At 43.8% G+C, this 9,675-nt stretch overlaps 1 protein-coding gene across 3 annotated transcripts in view; it reads left to right on the forward strand.

Annotated features, from left to right (window-relative positions):
* Window positions 1-7,121: 7,121 nt before the first annotated feature.
* Klhl24 (kelch like family member 24) overlaps window positions 7,122-9,675 on the forward strand; it is a 28,542-nt gene continuing 25,988 nt past the window's right edge. For 2 of the 3 annotated variants that reach the window (XM_021185338.2, XM_021185340.2), the window contains exon 1: window positions 7,122-7,235. The gene's annotated coding sequence lies outside the window, so the exon portion shown is untranslated. Of the gene's footprint in view, window positions 7,260-9,675 lie in introns of all 3 variants that reach the window. The other variant, XM_029470418.1, reaches the window with a different exon arrangement.

Consider the following 9,675-nt stretch of genomic DNA (forward strand, 5'->3'; position numbering starts at 1 on the left):
GAGTTTGAACAGGGTGCTCGACAGTTAAAAGCACTTGCTGCTCTTCCAGAGGGCCCCCAAGTCAGCTCCCAGCACCCACATAGCTGCTCACAGCCATCTTTAAACTGTATTTCCAAAGGATCCACTGTATGCATGTAGTGCACAGACATACACGCAGACCAAACATCCATACACATGAAATAAAAAAATAAACCTTTAAAGAGAGAGAAGAGAATATCATAGTGGCTCCCATCTTCAATCCCATCACTCGGGAGGCAGAGGCAGGCATATCTCTGTGAGTTTGAGATCAGCTTGATCAACTTGGTCTACACAGAGAGTTCCAGAACAGCCAGAGCTACATAAAAACACCCTGTCTCAGAGAGAGAGACAGAGAGAGAATGAGAGAAGGGGAGGGTTATGGGGGAGAGATTGAGATTGAATAGAAAGAGGGAGTTAGAACAAATTTTCAGTATGGTCAGATAATTCTGCTCTCAGAAGCCATAGGGTCTTGTTATATAACAAAGATTGACCTTGAACTTCAGATCATTCTGCCCTCAGTTTCCCAAGTACCAGGATAATAAGTGTTTGTTACTTTTAGTTGGAAATTTGGGGGGAGGGGACTTAAACATGGAAGATATTATATTAGAGCTAAGTTATGTTCATTTCAGATAGCTCCATAAGGTTACTAGGAAAAAAAAAGAGAGAACTTTACCCTGGATTTTTATTTTATGAGTTACATCTAGGGACTGGAGAGACAGCTCCATAAATAAAAGTCTTACCAGCATAAATCTAACGACCCACACTTAAGCCTCCAAGAAAACTTTAGAAGCCAGATGCCGAGGCAAGCATCTGTTATCCCTCCCCTTCCACAGCAAGATGGGAGGCAGGGCTAAGAGTCACCCAGAGGCTCATGGGCCAGCTGGCACAGCGGCAGGAAAAGAGGTTCTTCCTGACCGAGTGAGAACTGATCTCCACAAATAAACAAGTGCAAGGTAAATGTCTCCTGAGAGATGTAAAGGGAAAACTCGGATGCTCACTACCTCACTCTCCATTGATAGAGAAATCCCCACAAGCCTTGCTTTCCAAGCACCACCTTTTCCATCCAAACTCATGAAGAAGAAGCAAGCTGCCTTCACTAATCTCCATGACAAAGGTCACTCACAGGTCACCCTAAAAAGCATCTAAATTTAGAGATTTGCCACAGGAGCAAAACGTCCAGGCACTAGTAATAGAACAAGACAGGCTTTCCAAACTATGCCAGGCATGTGCTTGCAATGCTGTCAGTCACTGCAGGGCCAGGCTCTGTGCCTGTGTGCTGGTGACCTGGGAGACCTCAGTCTTTTCTAGGCCAGTTACAGAGCCATCTAGAACTGCATGCAAATAGACATGGCTTTTAACATACATTTAAAAGAAACATTCAGGGGCTTGGGATGTAAGCCCAGGGGCAGAATACCTGTGTAGCATTTGTGTTACCCCAAATTTGATCCTCCAGCACTCAGCACTATGAGTAATGAATAAGTAAAACTTTTTATTTTAGTACTTCATACATGCATATAATAAGTCTTTTATGTCAAATTGTTACTAGAAGAAACATAGGTCTCTTCAACCTCTGACCCTTTGACCTATGTTCTACAGCTCAGAGTCAACCAGGTTTTAAACAATCATGTCACCTTTGTGTGAAGATATTATAGGGGCAGGGGCACGCTTTCACACACCTTCAGAGGACAGCACTCTCATTGGGTGTTCAGAGGGCTAGTTCGGGTTTGTTTGTTTGTTTTGTTTTTTATTAAGTTGACTTTAGTATAACAATATCTACAAATCAGTCTTTTATTGTTTCATTGTAGTTTCCCAAAACATTTTAATTTATAGTTTTCAGAAGGGTTATTGTAAAGCCTATTTCCATGATACTAGCATATCAAATTACCATTCTTCCAGCCACTTATGATCTTTCTCAATATTTCTAAATACAGTGCAGTTTTAAGATAAATTATATCTCCCCATCAGAAAGAATAAACCGTTCTCTATAATATCCTTTGTGCAAGAAAGAATGTATAATATACAATAACAAGTCTAAAGAGGATCGGCTGAAGCCTGGGGACATGAAGGTGGGGACATGTCTACAAAACCAGCACGTGGGAGACTGAGGGAGAATGATTGCTATGAGCTTTAAAATCAGCCTGACAAGACAAGAAACAATAAAATAAATGAAGAATATTTTAAAAGCCAGTCAAGGTGGCTCATGTCTATAACTCCAGCACTTGAGAAGATGAGACAGGAGAACTGCTACAAGTTCAATGCCAGCCCGGGATTTATAGTGAGTTCAAGGTCAGCCTGCTATAGGGAACAACCCCAAATCAATGTCAAAACCAAACAAATAAAATAGGATCCAGAGAGGCAAGTTTCATAAAACCTTTGTCCTCTAGCCATATGTACTAGCTGGTTTTGTGTGTCAACTTGACACAGCTGGAGTTATCACAGAGAAAAGAGCTTCAATTGAGGAAATGCCTCCATGAGATCCAACTGTAAGGCATTTTCTCAATTAGTGATCAAGGGGGAAAGGCCCCTTGTGAGTGGGACCATNNCTGGGCTGGTAGTCTTGGNTTCTATAAGAGAGNAGGCTGNGCAAGCCAGGGGANGCAAGCCAGTAAAGAACATCCCTCCATGGCCTCTGCATCAGCTCCTGCTTCTTGACCTGTTTGAGTTCCAGTCATGACTTCCTTTGATGATGAATAGCAATGTGGAAGAGTAAGCTGAAGAAACCCTTTCCTCCCCAAGTGCTTCTTGGTCATGATGTTTGTGCAGGAATAGAAAACCTGACTAAGACACCATGCAATACTTAAATTTACCTTGATTTGCACCCATAGTTAACATATGCTTATTTCTGTGATTTCTTTTAGCTTTAATTTCTGAGGTTTTTTTCCTTAAAACTTGCTTTTCCAAGGCAATATAAGAGATAGTATATCTCTTTTTACTCTTCCTTTATTTTCTTCACTACAACTCATGTTCTTAAAGTACAGGACAAAGCATAGAAGGCAGAAACTATATAAGAGGAGCTGAAAAGATGACTTAGTAATTAATATCATATAGTGTCCTTGCAGAGGACCAGGGTTGGTTCAAGCACTTGCTTTGGAACCAGGGGATCCAGTGCCTTCTCCCTGGCCTCCATGGGCACCGGCACTAACATAGTACACATCCAAAATCTAGGGCACATAAACATATACATAGAAATTGGTGAGAGAAAGAATGGTGACTATTCTTGGTTGTTGTTAAATACTCGCTATATCCCACATACTACACATTTGCTTTTTTCCTATTTTATCCTCATAATTACACAAAGTAGGTAGTTTTATCTTAATTTTATTTTTATACTTTAAATATTTTTATATTTTATACTTTAAATAGCTTTTTGGTTTGGTTAGGTTTGCGCTATGTAATGTAGGCTGGCCTCAAACTACTGATATTCCTGTCTCAAGGTCCTCAGAACTGAGATTACAAGTGAGAACTGCCACTCCCAGAATTATCCTCATTTTGAAGATGAGAAAACAGGCTGAGAAAGGTTAGCGTACTCAAGCATGAGGCCACTAGGATGCAAAGCTAGCATTCGGACCAAGCCTCTGACTATAAAGCACCACGGCAAACACAGAGTTGGAGGACACAACCGTCAAAGGGCTGAGCTTATGTAATGAAGTAACAAAAGCAACCCAGCATAGGGTGACCTCTGGGCTATCCGCTGTGGACACTTTCTGGGATCTCTAGGAGAGCTTCAGGGAGGTTGTGTTAGTTGGAGTAGGTGCCTACACAGAGCCTCTGGTGAGCACAACATCCGCTGAGATGACAAAATGAGAACTCTGGGTCTGAAGGTTGTTGCCCAAGCTTTACTTAGCACAATTTCTGAAGAAAGTCGGTGAGATTTTTCAAGAACAAAAAGGGAGGTCACTCTTGGATATGTTTAGCCCCTCTCCTTCGTGGACGTTGCAGGATTCATGGAATGTCTGTTTACTAAGCAATCCAAGGACCACAAGTGGGCAAGATAAATTCTTAGGACCCATTGGCATCTTCAAGGAGAAGAGTGCCAGGCATAACAGATCAAGCTGAGGTTCATACATGCCTTTACAGGTCACTGGAGCAAGAAACTGGGGCCAGGAATATGAACTCTATACAGACTCTGTGGTAGTTTGAATGAGAATGGCTCCTATAGATGCATACATTTGAATGTTTGGTTCCCAGTTAGTGGAACTCTTTGGAAAGGATTAGGAGGTGTGGCCTTGTTGGAGGAAGTAAGGGCTTGGGATTTCAAAAGCCATGCCAGGGCCAGCCAGGCAGTTATTCAGTCTCCACAGACACCCTCTCTCTGCCTGCAACTTGCAAATCAGATATGAAGTAATCTTAGCTACTTTTCCAGCACCATGCCTTTCTTGCCATGCCACCATGTTCCCTGCCATGGTGATCATGAATCAACCCTCTAAAACCGTCAGCAAGTTCTCAGCTAAAGTGTGGCAGCTCACAACTGTCTATAACTGTAGTCCCATGGGACCTGATGCCCTCTTCTTAGATGTATGTATGTGCAGACATACATGTGGACAAAATACCCATATATATAAAACACAAACAAATAAACCTTTTTTAAAAATAAGAATGAAAAAAAGCATATAGAGATAGTATCATCAAAATGGGAAGTCACAGATCCAGAAGAAAGCACCTGGGGAAGTTGAGGCAGTCAGCTGGAGTTCCAACCTGAGCTTTGTCTCCACTGAATGAGCTTCCTATGGCTGAACTTCCAACTTCCTTTTCCCACTGTAACCTCTCTCGGAGGTGACTCACTTTCTAGCTGTTTTCAAGGAAACCGTGACTTTTATGTCTTATTTTTGGGCTGTTTTACTGTTCTCCTCCCTCCCTGGGAACTTCTTCCCAGACAAGGGACCCTGGAAGACACTTTAGACAAGCATGCCTGGGTCTGAGTTAGGAGAGAATGAACACCACTTCCAATGCCAGCTTCTTAGTAAGCTCAAACAGCACAAAACAATTAACCAGGGTTGCATCTGTAGCCGTGCACAGGCTGGACATGGGAGCATAGACTCATGATCCTAGTACTCAAAGTGCAGGAGGAGCTGAGAGTTCCACATCTTCATGTGAAGGCGCCTAGCAGAATACCGATTTCCAGGAAACTAAGATGAGGGTCTTAAAACCACACCCAGAGTGACACACCTACTCCAACAAGGCCACGCCTCCTAAGGACATTCATATACAAACCATCACACCATACCTCCCTCCCCATAGAAAGAGTGACTTCATGACCTTATATGATCCAAGTCACATAAGCCCCATTCTTCTGCCTTGTTTGTATAGCATAGACCACATATCAACTAAGCCAGCTTCCTTACAATGTAATATGCTCCTTCACTCAGAAATCTTTAAGAATAGACACCTTGCGTTTTACTTTGAGTGAAACTAAGTTTCTCACTTTGGGCCCTACTGTACTGCTTGCTGAAGCATTAATAAAATGCTTGCCTGAAAAACGAATAAGTTCAAACATATCTCTCTCTCTCAAATCTCCCTCCAAAAAATAAAAAATAAAATAAAATAAAGATTCTATCACTAGTGAGTTGGAGGTCAGCCTCAGAAACATTAAGACGCTGTTTTGCAACCTAAATAAAGGACCTGGAGTGATGGCCTCATTGTTAAAAACACTGGTTGCTTTATGAGAGAGGATGAAGCCTAGAATTCCAGCATCCCTACATGGTGGCTCACACTCTCTGAAACCAACTCCAGTTCTGGGGAATCTGGTGCCTTCTTCTGGCCTCTATGGGCATTGCATGCAGGCACATGGTACACAGACGCAGACAAAACATATTTAAATTTTAAATTTTTAAATAAATGGAGCTGAAGAAATGACTTAGTGGCTAAGAGCACTTATTGCTCTATCTGGATTTCAGCTCCCAGCACCTGCAGTTCCAGGGGGATCCAACGACTCTGATCTTTACCAGCACTCAGACAGCCAATACAGACACACACAAAGAATTAATAATAATAATAATAACAATAATAAACAATTTAAAAAGAATTCTAGATAGTTTTCCTTCAAGTTACGTATCTTGTTTAAATCAATTTGTGGAGAAGAGAGGGGAAAAGAAGGAAGGGAAAGGAAAAGAGGGGAGGAGGGGAAAAGGATGAGGGAAGGAAGGAGAGACTATGAAAATAAATCTTCTTGCTTTGACAAGAGAAAACCAAAGAAAGGACTCTCTAAGCTGATAGCACCAACTGGTCAAGCCAGAGTGGCAAGCAGTTTTACTGCAGGCCTAGCCATAAATTTTAGAAAAGTCAAAGAAAGGTCCCCCCCTCCCACCCAGGAAGTACTCAGTAGGCTTTTTTAAAAGTTTATAGGACATGAAAAGGAGACCCAAAAGCTTATCAAATGGCCTGCCTGTCAACTCTCCTCATCTCTCTCTACCTTGTGGCAACACATCTAATTTTAACGGAGGCAAAGCTGTCTTAATGAAGTGCAGAAGGAAGAAGTACATAACTTTTGTCAGAAGCCAGAACTAACCAAACATTTTCAAGAGCAGAGGACGGTCATCCTTGAAAAGGAATCTCCTAGAAACAAGACATCTTGAAGAAGATTCCATGTGCCTCGGAAAATAAAGGTTTGTTACAATTTTTGTTCAACTCCTGCATCTGATTAAGACAAAAAAAAAAAAAAAAGTAACTGAGGCTCTGATAGCGACCTTGACAGATTTAGAAAGAAAGCGTCGTCTGCAATTATGACCAGGCTTCTAGTACATTCCACCTCTCAGGCCCTCTGATTTCCCAAGTGTGTTAGAACGTGGTAATTAAAACAGCCTTATTCCAAGCTCTAAGGTTGCCTAAGTCCTGGTCTTGTGCTTTGGCTTTGGGATGTAAAGGGCTCTTTGAAAACAATCAACATACCACTTCTGTCTTGCTCAAGATGCATTCCTTTAATCTTATTCTACCTTAAATAAATGTTTGGAATTAGCAGCCCGGGAATTGGTTTCCGCCCTCTAGCGGAACCCAGGTGGCCTGAGAGCCCACCGGCAGTAAAAACTACGTCTCCCAGAATGCTCCGGGAAGGGGGATGCCTCCCCCCCCATTGGCCAAGGGTGGGTGACGCTAAGTGTTTTGGCTCGACGGTCACATGTTTCCTTTGTTGTGAGCAGTGGCAGAGACTGGCTCGAGGAGACGCCGGCGCTGCAGGGAACGTAGGGATCGCCGCTCGTGCCGCTTCCAGCCTGCGCCGAGAGGTACCAGGGCGGCCGCTCCAAGAGGCATGCGACCGCGGCGCTGATCCCCGGCACGGGCGGGAGGGAGGCGAGGTCCCTGGCTGCCAGAAGCCCGATGCGGCCTCGGGCGTGGGGACCGGGCAGGGACGAGCCCCGCGTCAGCAATACACTTAGGGTGGAAGCGTCCGGAGTGCTTCGGCCTCGGACCTGGAGTTTCCGTGGGGTGACCGTGAGTGCTGTCGCCTAGCACGGATAAGGATCGGGGTGCTGGGGCCATACCAGCCAGCAGCACAGTTGCGAAACATGCGGGGCGTGGTCACCTGACCGTTACCCGCCCCCGCGGAGCCTTTGTTTACCGGGAGCGCGGCCTCGGGCTGTCCCGGGGGAGCCCCCACCCGGCTGCCCGCTTCCTTCTCAGGGGCCTCTGCTTCTTAATTTAGTTCCCAATGTTCCCGCCCCCAAGCCCTGGGCACCCGAGGCGAAGATCATTCGGGCGGCCGGGATTGGGCGCTGCAGGCGGGCCGGGCCGGCGAGTTCCGAGTTTTTATTGGCAGGGGGTGGTAGGTGGGTGGCCCGTGCCAGGCAGTCCCGCCCTCGCCTGAAGGTGACCTGGAGGACGCGGGCGCCGAGGGAGGGGAACAAGAGGGGCGGTGGGTAGGAAGGGGGCGTGCCCCGCGGAGGCCAGGGGGTGGGGGCTAACCCGAAGCTGCTGGCGTAGGACAGCGCGCAGCTCTGCGAAGTTGCCCTTGCCTGCTCTGTCCAGCCTTAGGTAGCAAAGGATGAAACACAAGGCCACATTTGAGAAGCTTCAATATCAGCTCTAGCGGATTTTAATCATGTCAGGTTTTTTTTTTTTTTTTTCTGTTAGTGTTCTCAGCTGACACCTGGCACAACCACCAGATGGTTGATGGTTGATAATGGTTTGATGTTTTGTTTTTCTTTATTAGGATTTAATATGTATCCATGCCACTAAAGATATAAACGGTGGCTTTTACCTTTAAAAAAAAAAAAGATATTTTGAGATTATTCACCTAAAAGTTTTTTGGTTTTGGATTTTTGAATGAGCTTTCTTAGTTTTCCCTTTTTGGGGCACACAATTTCGTGTATTAATCTCCCACGTAATTGAGAAGTTTCTGATAAGTGAGTTGAAGGTGTGTTTGGAAAACTGTACATTAAGATAACCAAAAGCCCAGTCATTTCCAGACAGAGGATATTAAAGGTGGTTTTCCAAAGCTCTTAAACTTATGGTGCAGCTAGGTTTTGTCATTTTATCTCAGAAAAGTTGAGTTTCTTCAGTAAAGCAGGTATTACTGGTGCACAGCCTTAATATACTTTTAAAAAATTTATTCTGTGTGGGTGTTTGACCAGCATGTACCCACCCACCAGTGTTCGGTGCCAACGAAGGCCGGAAGAGGGCGTCAGATCTCCTGGAACTGGAGTTCTAGATGGTTCAAGTTGTCAGCTGCCTTGTGAGTGCTGGGAACCAAACCTGGGTCCTCTGCAAGAGCACTGCTAAACCATCCTTCCAGCCCCTCTTAATATTAAAAATCCAAGTACTGGTGACTATTAGAATAAGAAGCTGTCTGATCAGAACACATAGTCACTCGTATGCTAAGGTTATTCAGATCTTAATATATACAAATGCAACCCAGTACACTTTAATAAAAACTACCTACCATTTGATAATTTGAGATTCTTTAAACAAAGCTTGTGACTTAGTCTTTAAACAGGAAGAAGAAAACAATATTCTGAGAGCTATCAGTTATATCTTAAACTTTCCTGGCTTTCATCCAGATCACCAAAACTTTAATGCTTTTCCAGTGTGCTTTTTAACTTCCTTGTTTTCCTGCCATTTCATTAAGAGTCAGAGGTCAAGACTTTGGAAAATAAATACTTAGCAAATATGTTGCAGCATTTATTCTTGTATGCACTTTATTTACTCTTACCTGGAAACTTTAGGACAGCTCTTTTATCAAATATGTAAGTGTGGACTCTGTAATGAAAAATGTCAATAAAATGTCCTCACAAGCATTTATGCAAAAAAAAAAATGATTTCATTTCTGTTGTGACTGCAACAATGATACAAGACAGCTGGATGTTTTAAATATTTCTGTTCTTCATGCTGTAAATACTCCCATAAGCTCAACAAGGTGAATCCCCTGTGGGCAGCTCCAGTTATTTGGGAGACTGAAGCAAGAGCAATACTCAGTAGACCTAGGAGTTGAAGACCATCCTGGGCAACATAGACTTGGGAGTTGGGGGTCCAACAACAGAATAGCTAATTATCTTCAAGAGTTTTCATTCTTCCAGCACACCCTCTCCCACACGCACACTCTCCTTTGATACTGAGGACTGAACCAAGGGCCTTCTCACACATGCTAGCCACTGAGTTCTCACACATGCTAGCCACTGAGTTCTCACACATGCTAGCCACTGAGTTCTCACACATGCTAGCCACTGA

Source organism: Mus caroli, chromosome 16 (genome assembly GCF_900094665.2).
Source record: "Mus caroli chromosome 16, CAROLI_EIJ_v1.1, whole genome shotgun sequence".
Taxonomy (NCBI): domain Eukaryota; kingdom Metazoa; phylum Chordata; class Mammalia; order Rodentia; family Muridae; genus Mus; species Mus caroli.